This window comes from Mytilus californianus, unplaced genomic scaffold (assembly GCF_021869535.1).
Source record: "Mytilus californianus isolate M0D057914Y unplaced genomic scaffold, xbMytCali1.0.p SCAF_4, whole genome shotgun sequence".
NCBI lineage: Eukaryota > Metazoa > Mollusca > Bivalvia > Mytilida > Mytilidae > Mytilus > Mytilus californianus.
The window spans coordinates 24,968,497-24,985,251 of NW_026262690.1; positions in this window are offsets into that span (position 1 = coordinate 24,968,497).

Below are 16,755 nucleotides of genomic sequence, written 5' to 3' on the forward strand. Positions count from 1 at the left end.
ACTAAATATCTATTTATATGCCGCTATTATTGTTGTTGTTACCAATTATGTAAATCAATTGTATCTGATTTTATGCCCTTTATGGGCCCTGTAATTTGGGAAATAAAAAAAAAATCTATTCATTGATAAAACGTAATATGGACTGGTCCAGTGTCCAGTTTGCAGGTCATTTACTTTTCTGTACACATTCATGCACGCTCTGATTTAATCAATATACTCGTACGAAAAAGCATGAACAGTTTGAAGGTAATCTAATAATAACTTAATCCAATCAAATTGCATAAGATTCAATAACAATGTCAAGTCCACATCATAATGAGTAATAGAGGTAAACTGGGTAGGGAGAAAATGACAGATATTTCAAGTTAATATTTATGCAATAACGAATTAAAATTTGTCAACCAAAAGTTTTGCTACAATTTCAAAAACATGTCGTTCTGTATGGGTATAGTTTTCGGATCTTTCATTAGCGTATTTAAGGCTATAAAAAGTTTGGGCTTCAAAAGTTCACACAATTATTGACTTTATACAGAAAATTCGTCCTTGTAAAACATTTAATAGTTCACAAATGATACGCGATTTTAAAGTAAAATTATTTCTTAAAACACTGCAAAAAATTTCATTCGTATTGATAAAGTGGTATCGTCATAAAGTGCGTTGAAATGAACAGTGGTATAGCAAATATCGAATTCCCTCACAACATGTTATCACACACTACAGTAAGGGGAGTCAGTTAAGTTTGTCTATTTTTAGATACTATGCAGGTAATCTTTTGACACTACGTATACAACCTGTGTGACCTGTGTAGTGATTTTGATTTTACGATAAATTCATGAATGAACGATAATTTTATGAATGAACATGAGCACCTGACCTCTTTCTTAAACACCTATTAAACATATAAAACCGTATTTAATAAGGAGATAATTCAGTCAAATTTTCAGTACTAAATCAACAACTGAAATGATTCCATTTTTTGATGAAACATCGTACGAACGGAGAACGGAATCGCAGGTATAATAATGCACTTTTTTCCCTTGTAATGACCGCGGATCTATAATTTTTATAGATCGGTTGAAATCCCAAAACTAATTTGCATAATGGAAATTTAGGCGATAGCAATACATCGGAGTGACCTCAAGGTCATCCTCTGTAAAAATCAATTGAAAAAGGATTTCAAGTGGTTTCAAATATAATAATCCTGATTGTTTCCACGGCCATTTCCTGTGCATACATGTAGATCTGTAATCTTTAAATTGGAGTACTTTATATATGTTGTGTACAAGTTATCATTTTGTACAAATTATAATTTGTACAAAAAAATTGTACAAATTATAATTTGTATTTTGACTTTGTACAAATTGTAATTTGTACAAAAAGTGCTTGTACAAATTACAATTTGTACAAAATTTGACTAAAATTCACTTATAACTTGTACAATAATTTATAGTACGGATTTTGTTATAAAAAAAAGGATTGATACACACTATAGAATTTTTATTTTTTATTCAATGACCCCACAATAAACCTTATTTACAAAATACAAAAATAGTTATGTATCATTTGTTTGAGCATGTGAGTGAATCATCGTTCTTCACCCCCCCCCCCCCCCCCCCCCCTTTTGCATTTACATGAAAGAAACCCCTGACCACCATTTTTTGAAAGCTTTTCAACTGCTTCACGTAGTGAAAGTTGAAGCTCAGGAACCGTTGCTGCCAATAAAGATGCGTCTTTAACAGCTTATATTTGTTTTCTCGACAAATATCCTGTTAAAATTCCTACAGCTGTTCCAATGCGGTACCCAAATTCTGATTAAATAATTACACCTAAGATATTTAGAGGATCAGTTAGGGCACGATCATACTTAGAAATTGGTATAATGACATTCATGATCCCCCACAGCAAGTTCTGATAATTTCTGTTTTGTTTTCTTGGTTAGATATTCGGCTTCGACCTTTTTGCGCATTACATTTATGCGCATTTGGGGATTAAAAAAAAATACGTTTGCGCGCAGCTTTTGGTTACATTTGCGCGCATTCATTTTACAGGTAACACAGGTAAAAATAAAGGTTATTCATAATAAATATGACTATAAATGATTAGATTTGAAAATATTTGTTAATTTAAATTATGTATTTTTCATATTGAATTCTAAAAAAAATGAGTGATCTTGAGAAATTATATGTATATACCTGTACTTACCAAAGATTACCTGTAAAATAAATGTGTGCAAATGTAATCAAAAGCTGCGCGGAAACGTAATGATTTTTGCGTGCAAATGTAATGGTAATCGGCGCGCAAATATAATGTACCGGGATCTGTTGGCCAGACAGCGCACGCTTCCTGGCACGTATGATTATTGTTTCAACGTCCGTGTCATCCTGATTGTCACTGGGGCCAATTTCTATTATACTATCAGAATTGTCACTGGGGCCAATTTCTATTATACTATCAGAATTGTCACTGGGGCCAATTTTTATTATACTATCAGAATTGTCACTGGGGCCAATTTTTATTATTCTATCAGAATTGTCACTTGGATCAATTTCTATTGTACTATCCGAATTAACTGGCATGCATGTATCAATTACATTTCCTGTCTCCATCTGGGTATTTTTGTATTTTGTGAATAAGGTTTATTGTATGGTCATTGAATAAAAATTCTATAATGTGTATCAATGCTTTTTTTATAACAAAATCCGTACTATAAATTATTGTACAAGTTATAAGTGAATTTTAGTCAAATTTTGTACAAATTGTAATTTGTACAAGCACTTTTTGTACAAATTACAATTTGTACAAAGTCAAAATACAAATTATAATTTGTACAATTTTTTTGTACAAATTATAATTTGTACAAAATGATAACTTGTACACAACATATACATAGATCTGTAATCTTTAAATTGGAGTACTTTGGATACAATGTAGGAGCCTGATTTTATTTTTGTTCTTTTACTTTTTTTAAGAAGATAAGCTAGACTGAAGCTTAACATATTAATCACTTTGCTGTTTCTCTTTTTTGTAGTTTTGTCGGATAAGAATTAATGATAAATGTTCCATTATATATACAAAAAGTGTATTCTTTAGTCGTAGATCACAATGATAAGAGAGGAACAGCTCAGTAATTTTCATGTTCTTTGGTGTTTAAATTCAATTTAATGTAAAAGACTTTAGTCATAGAATCCTCAAATACTTTTGAAATATAACTTTTGTCAGTCGATTTCCATTCCATTGCCATATGGTGACTTATCTTTGATCATCTTTAGGTTGTATTTCCATATAGTATCTCGAAATTTATAAAATTATATTGTCAAGAAAGTCCATTGAAAAGAGTAAATTAATTTGTATCAAATACCTTTGTTCTGTTTTTCATAGGTATTGGAATATATTTTCAACGTCTGCATGCTTTATGTGCCACTGGATACGAGGATAAATGTTCGCAAGAAAATTCAAATATTGACTTCTTTGTTTTTTTATTATGTTTGAGAACTCAAAAAACGGATTCACTTTCAAAAATAATATCTGTACCCAAGTTTTATATTTTCAAAAGTGATAAATTTTATTAGACTTTTGTACAAAGTACATAGATACCGAAACAGTTTGAGAAGTTGTTATAATAGGTCGATAATGAGGAATTAAAATATAAAACGATTTCACAAGACTGAGTCAGACATTTCCACTGAAGATGGCACCGATCCAGTTAACAATATTCTACACTGCATTTATTTATGGATACACCCAAGGTAGGATAACTCGTGGTACATAACAACCAGCGACTTTTTGGGCAATCTATTTTACCGACTTTTTACGTTTTGTACCGAAATAAACAGGTAGTTCTTGTTTGAATGTTCCTTTTCCCTTTGTTTTTCTAACTTATACATTTCAGTATAACTTACGATCAATTTTAATCGTAATATTTTTTGTGAAAAGAGTCGCAGAATCAGGTCATAAAATATTGCTGGCAGGAATACGTGAACGTGCTGTTGCTAGACAATTTCACTCCAGAAACAACTCCTCTTATTGTCGTTACAACAACGGTACAGGCAGACGGGATTTGTTAATGACCACCCATGACCAGATCAATATGTAGTGACAATTTGATTACGCAACGTAATTTTCGAGACATGGTTACGCAGTTGGAAAGCAGGTCACGGTTTGACCCTAGCTGCGGAACCGTAGCTCTTAGGTCCTCATGTTATTAGGTCCTCATGTTATTTTTTGACTATTTGCGGACCATGGAGGACCTAAGAGCTACGGTTCCGCAGCTAGGTTTGACCCCAAGTCTATCAGCAACAATAGAGTCACGTGACCGTGAAAATTCAGTAAAACTACGGATGAGACAAACCTCACTTTTACTCACTAAAATACCACTGTCATGGTAAAAACTTATTGATCAAAATAATCTTGAATATACATAGTTTTAACTCGTCAAAACTTACACATCAACTCAAAGTCCTTTATTCTTTATTTTATCTTCAAACTTGAAGTTTGTGTGAAAATTGTCAAGGCTCCTGATCGAAAAATCTCAATATTTTCGAGGAAACTAAAAATGATGGGCTGAATTTAAATTTAATAAAGCATCTCATTAAGACAAACACTCGATATGAATATCTAGGCAATACAGTTTTGGATACGCAAACGTCAAGTTATGTTCAACACGAAGCGGTGGGTTTTTTGCCGATTTGTGCAAGTGGTTATCTCCCCTTGATATCACCAGTCAAAAATAAAAACCCACCAAAATGAATAAAAAGGAGTTTATTTTACAAAAATCAAGAAGAAAATAAAAGAAAGTCGATTAACAACTATGTTAGTATTATAATATTAAGAAGAGATACTTCCCTACTTTTCAGAGAAGGATTACAGGTAAAATTAAAAGACAAAAAATTGGTAAAAATAAGATCTAGAAACCTAGCTGAATTGATATGAATTAGCTCTAGCTGATGAAATTTACTTTCAGTTTTTAATTTTTATAATGGGATATGGGATCACTCCTAATGGATTTTCTTTTAACTACTTCTAACAATGTTTAATGCAATAAAACATACTGTATACAATTTAAATAATCTTTCTGAAAAAAAAATAGTACTGACCATTTATATTTCATATTTTAATAAAGTGGGACCAAGAGTCACAATTTAATTTCTTCAAAGTAAAAAAGCCTTTTAACTCAAGCCTATGTTTCTTAGTTGAACAGTACAGTACTGCATAGAAAATATCATACAGAAAAAGGAAAAGTTTACCAAAAAAATGACAAAAATTCTGTAAAAAAATAATGCTTAAAATTATAAGTGAAAGTGACATAATTTTGAATTTTAAAATCATTATTATTGTAAAATTCAACTATTAGATTAGCTAGCACAGTAGCCCTTGTCCAATTTCTCAGGGTATTTTATAGAGTATGAAAGTAAACTTTTGAAGAAAAAAATGGGGCTTCTTCTCTTCAGGTTGCTGTATCTGCTGCTTTACATATTCATAAACAAAGTATTGTATATTTTACCTGAATAATTGGATATTAATCTCAGAAATGAAAGTTGGTATGACAAATCTAGTGCATTTTACTTTAATAATGATCAATGATGATTAAATTTGACAAGAATTTGCCATTTGAATAAATTCAATTTCGTAAGAACACATCTCTATGAATTAATTTCTTGTTTGACTTGAAAAGCTAGTGTTTGCTCTTATTAATGTAGCTTACTTAGTAAAGAGATAATTAATAAGCAAGGTTTTTAACTTATAAAATATAAATATAATTAACTGACCATCATTTCCTTTTTTCATATATGTTTTTTCCTCCAGAAGTTTTCTTTGCAATGCATTTTCTATTGCTATTTTTGTGCTTTTGTTTATCCATAGGCCATCATTAATTTGTCATATTTGCTTCCAGTATAAATGAAATTTTCTTAGACCTATAGTTTCAAACGCCATAAAAAAGAACTTTGTTTGTTGTTTCACTTGTCCAATGTGTAAATTTTCACCATGCACATGACCCTGACACATATTTTGTAAACGTTATATGACGTATGTTGAAAAAGAAAACAATGTCACCGTCAATTTGTGTAGGGGATCAAAAAGGGTTTTAATTACTTTGAAATGGAGGTATCGTATGGAACTGTGAAAAACAACAACTTTTAATCACAATTTCATTCATATATATAATAAAATCAGTATTTTAGAATATTTTGGAAACAGGTACAATGAAAAGAAGTTGAACTTTACTGTTCTGAAGTAGAAACGCAGCCAAAACCAGGTACAAATTGACATGACTGGTGGTCACCAAAATTGATGTATAATAGTAAAAAATGATGGCTTCAAAGTTGTGTAGAAATTTGAAATAGTTTACCCGGTTTCATTTAAGATTATTACCGTTCTTTTCCGTATTTGGATACGCAAACGTCAAGTTATGAAAAATCGATGTTTTTGGCGAACAAAAAAGATGGCTGAAATTTTTTAGAACGGACAGGATAAAGAAATAGCAATAACAAGCTATTTTTGATAATGTTTGTATGACGTATTGAAACTATATTGGTCGCAAAACCTACAAATTCTAAAATTCAATTATAATAAAATCATGACAAGTTGAAATAAATACTTTAAACGTCAATCTTTTAGCCGATTGATTTGGCGGACTTTTTGACGTCACGGACGACTGTATCGCCACCTGATTAATTCCCCCTGCTATTGTTGCTGATAGAGCTTGACGACAACGGACGTTTCCAAGGACTTGCTTTCCAACTGACGGCCGCAACGTCAACTGCTTATCAAGTCGTTGAATGCCATGGCAGACAGATTCACGCCATAAATATTTCCAAATACTGTAAATGACAATACTGAAGTGCAGAAATACATTTAAAGTCCCAAAGTTTAAACAGCATAATTGCCATGGGTGGGACAGAGGCCAAAATCAGAAGGTACAAAACAGAACTCAAAACATGCCCAACAGAACTGGTTGACCTTTCTGTCAATCATTTAGGCATTGGTTACAAGCAGTCATTGCCTTCGATGGTGACACATCCATTGATAAGGGGAAAATCATGATTTTAGTGCAATCCACATAATTTGAACATCAAACATGACGTAATCAATTCAACTATCGAACTGAAATTTTTTTTTAGACAACGAAATAATGAATAAAATGTATGTTTATATATTTATTTTACATAAATTGCAGAATTGAAAACTGAGAATTAAAAAGAATAATCTAGTGTTGCGTTTTTAAAGTCCGTCAGTATAACTGAACAAAGTTTAGGGGTTTTCAGGATATTGGAAGATATGCGGTTCCTCTTTGTAAACCTCTTCATGGTCCATGAAAACACATTGGGAAGTCGTTATGACAATCAGACAAATGTTTTGATTTACGTAACATATTTATTGAATTTAAGCTATGCCTTTTTTCGGTCGATCTTGCCTTCGCGTGCGCTCTCTTAGCGAACAAAACCGGAAAATAAGTTGTTCCTGTGAGTTTTTGATGTCTGGATTACGTCATGTCACTAGAGTAAACCATTAAACGAATCGTCAATTTAAACTAATGAATATCAGAAACCAAATTTACTGAACAAATCAACACAAACACAGGAAAACGCTTATTTTCATTTGTTCGTGGCTGCGCGAAAAAGTGTCTCTCATTAAAAAGTCCCCCTCCAGTTGATTAGAAAATAATTTTTTACACCTAATCCCATTAAACACTGATGTTGCAGCCAACATTTTCCGATTTCGGACAGGTTTGTATTTCCATTCAAATACCGTCTGATTATTGACCGGAGATGATCAACCAAAAGCACTTCGATTCTATGAAATTGAAGAGATTATAGTATTTCGCTGGGTTTTGCTTCCCGATCCTATTTTGGAACCCTGATTCTAAGAGGGCGTGTCTAATTAGTCATGCCCGATTAACTTTTAATTAATAGAACCTCAACTTAAAGACCTACACCGGGTTTATAAGTTCGAGGTACAATAAGTAAACAAAAGAGATCCTTTATGGAATGAGATCGTCCCAGGAATCTTAGATAATTGTTTTGCGTTGAATAACAATGAAAAATGCACGAACAGGTTTGTAATATTATGAAAAAAAAACATTTTGAATTTGGTTTTAAACGTGTGTTATATTATTTTTCACATATTCAAAGTTTCGTCCTAGATAGAGAAAAAAACAAGCGTGTTACTGATCAATTTTCCTTATACATGCACGAGCTTTTCAGAAATATCAGTTGCTTGATTAAGTTGTTTTATGTATGTCCAGTGACAAATATTTCATTCACATTCAGGACGATAACAAACTATAGACAGATTTCGCAACGTCTGAGGCCGACCGTCATGAATACAGAGAAATTTAAATTGCCACTGAAGAAAGATGATATTTTGATAGAGCTAGAAATGTTGCCGTGCAACATGAAATATACGATTATTTTGTATGTTCCCTAGACAAAATAATCATGTAAGCTTGCAGTTGCTGCTTTGTCTACTATTCTGTTCAGAACAAATATAAAGACCGTACTTTGACCTATAATGGTTTGCTTTTATAAATTTTGACTTGGATGGAGAGTTGTCTCATTGGCACTCATACCACATCTTCTTATATCTAAATAGAACATTAAGTATGACGTTAATTTGACAGCTTTGTTGCATTTAACGTTTAAGATATTTGCCCTATTAGATGTCACAATCTTGATAAAGAACAATAAAGCTGTTTCCTCGTGGTAACTTGAGATCGCTTGCTTGCTTTTGAAGCTTATAATATTTGACTAATTTGAACGTCCTTAGCAAATTCTTACTACACTTAGCTATTCAGTTATCAGCATTTGCTTTTTGCTAAATTTGCTAATTAGGGAGAGGAGAATCTTCTGGCTGTGCCAACATTTTTGTTGTTTTAAATTTGGATGCAAAAGAGGATAATGCGAACTGTTAATTCAAGAAACGCTATGTACAATATCGAACTCTTGATACCTTCTCAAATGTAAAATCATAGGAAAGATAATCAACATCAATGAAAGCGTCTGAAACAAAACAAAATTTCAACGTTCTACTTTAATTGCAAAAAAGTTTAATGACAAAATTATAAACCCAACTGCATTCCAACATTTTTCATTCTTATACAGTTTTGACCGAGACCTATATGATAGGTATCATTATCTTTTCAGTAAAACTGACATTTTTAACATAAAACTGTTTTTTCATCACCAAATGTGTTACTCGATATTATCGAGATTATAAGGTTATAGTACAAGACTCAATCAGGGGTTTAATACGTTATATATTTCGAATCCAAACTTTGAGATATATTGATCTTTTTTCCTTGACTCATAGTGGTCCCGAGTAAAGCAATATGATTATGGGAATGAATTTTAATTAAATAAAGAGCCCGGGTTATTTAATGTCAACAAAGCAAGTCACATATTTGGTCTACACCACAGGCTGTATTTAGTAATCTGTCAGTAATAATGCAATAGATTCGTAAAGACCATGCAGACCAGACGAAAACAGTTATTAACTATTCCAACGATTAGTTGTTACACAACTTCTTATCGAACATACCTAGATGCATAAGGTCCTTCACAATATTCAGGTAAATGTTCATTTGGGTTTTGATTCTGTAATTTTCCTATACTACGTAACATGCAAATGCAAAATAATTAATGTTGTCTGTTCAGTCCAATTAATTAATAAATCTTGTTCTTTGGTTTTTTTTTAATAAGAATAAAATCGTATTTAAATAGCATAGATAAATGTAACATCTTTAGAATCAAGTTATGTAGGTTTGAGTGGCTCGATCAAAACGTGTATAGATGAGACACTTTTTTTTAGTCGTCCGTTATTCCCATTACACGTCTAAATGAAGCATAAACCTCTTGAAAAATAAACTTTCACCTTTCTTAGTTTTATAATCGCGGCCTGACATAATCATATATTATGAATCGTAATAAAACAGTCGATAAAAACCATAGTAAAAAAATATTAAAAAAAAATGTATTAGTGTTCAGTCATGTAGTAAATTGCACTATTAAAAAAACCATAAAAATATTGCACTATATTATTGAGTGATTTAAATGGAAATTTTACATTATAGCATTGTACAAGATCTTGTCTTCGTGTACTATGTACATAGAATAATTTATGAAGTTGATTGATTGTTGTTTGCTCTACGTCCAGTGGCAAATATTTCATGCATGTTCATGACGAGAACACATAAATTTTAAATACAATAGGTAGGTCTTGCAATAGGAGGTCGACAGTGAGGTTGGACGTGAAACTTGGAATACCACTGAAAAATGAGGATATATTGGATAAGGACAGAAATTTAGCCTTGCAACAGCTGGCCACATCCGGACCCTTCAAATAATTGGTGCAAAAGTTTTTAAATTTGCAGAAACGTTAATCCATGAAATCCTCTCTGAAGTCGACCATCGATATTTACGTGTTGTTTCCATTATCATTTAACGTATCTACATTGTAATTTAGATTATATATTTTTAACTCGCTTTAGTAACTGTGATAATTCTGTGAAACTGTATTGTTTATTGTACTTGAGTTTTTGGTATGATATTCTATACTACCGACCTCCTTGCTGATCTCGTGGGAGCGTGTTCGCCTCGAGAGCGGGAGGTCTTTGGTTCGAATCCCGACCGGCTCAAACAAAGACGTTGAAATTGGTATTTGCTGTTTCAACGCTAAACACGCGGCATTTAAGAGTAAGAGCAAAGACTGGTCGGAATATGCATTTAATTTGCCGCTAGACGTTAAGCAGCCATCCATTATCATCATGTATTTTACCGTTACTATATAGTGAATTGTTTTTCTCCTGCTGGTTTATATTACACCTTCTTTAGTTTCCACTGATCGAAATTTAAAAAAGGGCAGGTGATATTTTTCAACCACACACTTGTGCCTGTTAGGATATCTTAGACGGTAAATAATATTATATTAAATGTGCCTGGGTTATCTTTGACGGTAAATATTATGAAATTAACTCCATATTTTTCAGTCATGGGGCAGTTTTGAGCTTATTATTTTGTATAGGTATCTTTCTATTACAAAAGACTGTATGTTGACTCTTAATGCTTTTGATTTGTCTGTGTCGTTGGGTTGCTGTCGCATTAATGTTTACCTTTATCTCCTTTTATTCAAAACCAAAGGATTGACTTGGGTATAGAAATATTGACATCTCTGGACTTCTCCTATCCGACAGTATACCCTTGCTAAAGAGGTGCGTCCGTTTGACTGTTCGGATGTATAAATACGCAGCTACGTCCGGTCGAAATACAGAAGTCGAATATCCGATGCCTTGTGTAGTGCATGAGTTTTGCGCTATTTAAACGTTAAACTGAGAACCATTTGAATAACTCTTTGAGGGGGAAATACGAGATATGCACAAGTTAAATGATTGAAATCTTTAAAAGGGCACTAGCTGTCAAATTCATGTTCACCGATTTGACTCAAATTCTCATATTTGATTTATAACAATGCAAAACATTTATCCAAACTATTAAAAGTCTAAAATAAACAATTTACAGGGCATGGGCTCGATAATATGTAGCTTCGATTCGTGCCTATTTTAGTCTAGACGCCATCTAATTAATTATCGAGGTGACCTCCGAAGTCCTTCGATGACCATATAAGCGATGTAAACATAAATATAGATATTAATAGATTAGGCGAACTCGTGCAATTGGATTTTTCTAGGTCTGTTTAATTTCATACAATTTTTTAGATTAAAAATATATGTTTATCATCGTTTTTACCTGTATAAGAATGTTTTTTTTTGTGGATCGAATTAGTCAATCAAATGATTTACCTTTGTTTCACTTTCAATGTTGACATCATTTTCCTTTAAATAACTTTACACGCACTATTCATGCGTTATCCATTTCTAACTAAGGGGTTAGATTGAAGTTCACATGAATACGGACTCAATGAGGTCGAATTATTCACTTGCAAGGGAATAATTCATCATCAATGTTTCTTAGCTTATTTTGACAAGATTGAACCATACTGGCTGCTAAAAGCGAATAATTATTTCACTATTTCACTATTTCACTTTCATTAATGATTGAAAAAAAAATCATGTTTTAGATTTTTTATATTATATATCTCGTAGCTAGTGCCCCTTTTTAAACAACAACAGACGTTAGCTAAATCTTCAAAGAAGTTGCATGGTTGATTTCAACACAAGTTTTGCGCCTTTTGCAAAGACAATAATTGACGAAGAAAAATTTTAAATAACAAAACCGATCAGTAAGACTATATCTAAAAAATAAATGAAACGGCCAAAATAAGTTGAATCCTTATATAAATTGTTGCCCTTTAAAACATTTTTTTTTATCCATTTATGCTTTTATGACAACTATACCAGATAAAAAAAAACTTGAAACAGCGAATTTTGACGAGACTGCCATCGTTGTACGCTTCAATATAAGAGTTATTGCCGCTCAATGAAGATCTTTTTTCTGTACTACTGCCCTCCTCCTAATTTGGCTGGGTATGATACAATGTAACCCCTGATGTGGACTACGTTATTAAATGTTTAAAAAAAAAAACGGAAAGAGAAAAATGAGGCAAGAAATGGTAACATTTACACTTAAAAACCAAATATATAAAAATTAGAAAACTGTTTGAGACAATTATCAACTGAAGACTAATGATTATACATTATTAAATGAAGCTGATTGCTCCCTTAACGTCCAGTGACAAATATGTCATGCTTTTTCACGACGGGATGCAAAGTGGATCGACCTGAAGCAAAAGATAACAATTTTAAAGTGACACTTTAATAAGATTGATCGTTGGCTAGAGGTAAAATGTAAGCCGTACTAGAATAAAGTTGAACCATGATCAAAAGTTAAGCTATTGTTTTGCGTTGAATAACAATGAAAAGTGCACGAACAGGTTTGTAATTTTATGAAAAAAAATAATTTTGAATTTGGTTTTAAACGCGTGTTATATTATTTTTCACATATTCAAAGTTTCGTCCTAGATAGAGAAAAACACAAGCGTGTTACTGATCAATTTTCCTTATACATGCACGAGCTTTTCAGAAATATCAGTTGCTTGATTAAGTTGTTTTATGTATGTCCAGTGACAGATATTTCATTCACATTCAGGACGATAACAAATTATAGACAGAGTTCGCAACGTCTGAGGCCGACCGTCATGAATACAGAGAAATTTAAATTGCCACTGAAGAAAGATGATATTTTGATAGAGCTAGAAATGTTGCCTTGCAACATGAAATATACGATTATTTTGTAAATTTGTATGTTCCCTAGACAAAATAATCATATAAGCTTGCAGTTGCTGCTTTGTCTACTATTCTGTTCAGAACAAATATAAAGACCGTACTTTGACCTATAATGGTTTGCTTTTATAAATTTTGACTTGGATGGAGAGTTGTCTCATTGGCATTCACACCACATCTTCTTATATCTAAATAGAACATTTAATTTGACAGCTTTGTTGCATTTAACGTTTAAGATATTTGCCCTATTAGATGTCACAATCTTAATAAAGAACAATAAAGCTGTTTCCTCGTGGTAACTTGAGATCGCTTGCTTGCTTTTGAAGCTTATAATATTTGACTAATTTGAACATCCTTAGCAAATTCTTACTACATGTAGCTATTCAGTTACCAGCATTTGCTTTTTGCTAAATGTGCTAACTAGGGAGAGGAGATTCTTCTGGCTGTGCCAACATTTTCGTTGTTTTTAAATTTTGATACAAAAGAGGATAATGTGTACGTCCAAGAAGTCGCTATGCACAATATCGAACTCTTGATACCTTCCCAAATGTAAAATCATAGGAAAGATAATCAACATCAATGAAAGCGTCTGAAACAAAACAAAATTTCAACGTTCTACTTTAATTGCAAAAAAGTTTAATGACAAAATTATAAACCCAACTGCATTCCAACATTTTTCATTCTTATACAGTTTTGACCGAGACCTATATGATAGGTATCATTATCTTTTCAGTAAAACTGACATTTTTAACATAAAACTGTTTTTTCATCACCAAATGTGTTACTCGATATTATCGAGATTATAAGGTTATAGTACAAGACTCAATCAGGGGTTTAATACGTTATATATTTCGAATCCAAACTTTGAGATATATAGATCTTTTTTCCTTGACTCATAGTGGTCCCGAGTAAAGCAATATGTCTACGGGAATGAATGTTAATTAAATAAAGAGCCCGGGTTATTTAATGTCAACAAAGCAAGTCACATATTTGGTTTACACCACAGGCTGTATTTAGTGCTTATGGGTTGTACAATCTAAATGTCTAAAGGTAGACATGAACCGGTAAATATTTTGTTTCCGCGGCTTTAATGGCACATGTGATGTCTGAAAGTTATTGACGAGGGGCAAATAGTTAATGTTAACAACCGTATAGATTGGTTTGTTAGATATATTCGCCATTTTTTTTTCTTTCTTGATCTAGAAAAGTATAAGACCAAACATAAAAAGTTCTAGATTATATATAAATTAAATAATTGATGACCAAAAAGGATCCAGCTTCAGAGTAAAAAGGTTTTATTCGCATTGTTAAAGTATAGGCAAACTTCTGCTGCTAAGTTTTGTAGTAATGCATACATTAGCAACTGAAAGAGTTCTTTAAAATCTTGTAACACTATATCCGTTTGCTTCAGATTTACAGAACTTGATTTTATAAGTGTAAATCATAGTGTAAATTACTTACTCTTGTTATCTTTGTTGCTGAAAAAGATTTTTCCATGTGTAAAGAATGTTGTTCGATTGCATAGGCTCGATTCTGTTTCAATCCGTTTACTATGATTTTTAATGTTTAGTGTGCCATAAGGTTACAATGAGCATTTAATCTTTCTTTTCTTACGTCATAAAGCAGCTGTGTTGCGAAAATTGTTTTTATCTGTGTATGTTACAGGTATAACGCATTTGTTTTCCTAATGCAAGTCTCATTCTGAATTTAGTCAAATCCTATTTGTCTACAGAATATCTTCCTTTGTAGAGAGTATTTAGCAGTAGCCAGAATTTTTACACGCTGTTTTGAAAATTACTCGGTAGACCAAATTCATTTCTGTTTAACTTTACATCAGACTTCTTGTTAAAATACTGTTAGTTATAAAGCTACTCGCGTATTGCTCTTAATATATAATATGTTTATTATTGTTAAAAAGAGCTAAATGAAAATTCAATCGAAATTTAGAATTTTCATATATTTCATAACGTTTTTCAACTTGTCTTTTTAATAGTATTAAGAATTCAATAAACACGTGACTACAACTTGTACCTTTGTATCATCCGCTTCACAAAAGTCCATTGTTACACTGTAATAATCAAATATTGCTAGTTTCACATATTGAATATCTTTGCAGTAAATGGAGGTACACAAAATAGTTTTCTACGCTTTTCAAATCTACAGTAGCCACTGATCAAAGCACGATATCATCAACAAGAAAACGCATTTCGATAGCAACAACTACAGTGCAAATTGCAACTATATATTGGCCTTTGGCTTCAACGTCTCGTGATATGGTCACTACAGAAACGTCAAAGGCGACTGCTGCAAATTCAAGGGTTGCATTAACGGACTGGATTTCGGAAAATCGAAGCACTGAAATAGATACAGACACAATTTCTGTAGCTGCATACAGTTCAAATCAATGTCATTTTTCCTGTAAGCTAAAAAGTAACAAATGGCTTCGACTTGAAAAGAGCGTATCAAGAGACAGACTTCGAATTCTTCTACAAAACTACATATTTCAACTTCAGAAGAATATAACAGTGGAGGTAAAGGAAACCTTTGCTTACTGGAATAAGAAAAGATCAGCTCAAGACAATAGGAAGTCGTGTAGGATTATGGGGTGGACTGCCTGTTTTGTAATAGTTTTTCCATTTGCATTGGTTGTATTTTCTGATCTAATGAATATAGAATGAATTTCATAACAGTGTGGACATGGACACCTGGTACATGTATTTAAATGATATCGTGTCGGTCACTGGCTGTCGACACAAAGACCTCACGCAATAACAGTATGTCAGGGGCCTCTCAATGAGGATATACATAATTACTATTTTAACCATGGCCATTCATATATTTTTTTTGCATGAAAGTTTATAGGAATTTGTTTTGAATATATTTATATACTCACAGGAAAAGTTTCTTTTGAAAGAATGAGTATATTTAGAGGTGATATCACCAAGTAATCGAGAGAAAAAAATCTGAGAAAAAAATAAGAAAAATTCTTTTCTGGCAATAAGTGAAAAATTAAGTAATGTGTCAGTTATAGGCAAGTAGTCCATCATGCATTGCTAATCATTCAGTGGATTGGTCAATCGCCAAAAAAAAATGCTTTATTTGGAAACAAACACTTATACCCGACCTGATAAATGCAGCTGACCAGTTTAGTCTTGTACACAGGATTTATATGTTTCTTGATATTTTCACGGGTTATTTTTTGTTAGAATGATATTTAAATGTTCATGCAAATCTGATCGTTGGCGTCTTCGATGGAAATTCCGTGCAAAAAATTATGCAGCCCAGAGGACTAAAATGATTGTTTATGAAGGTCCGGGGTTCTTATTACCAACAAAAAATAATCTTAGTATGAAAGTTGATCGTAGGTTACTCTACATCAACTCGTACGAATAAATGTTTTCTTATTTTTTTAAGAAGCCACAGAACGTTTGTGCAAGAAAAACATAACGTTTTTTTTCTCTCGATTACTTGGTGTTATCACCTCTGAATATACTCATTCTGTCATAAGAAACTTTTTGTTATGA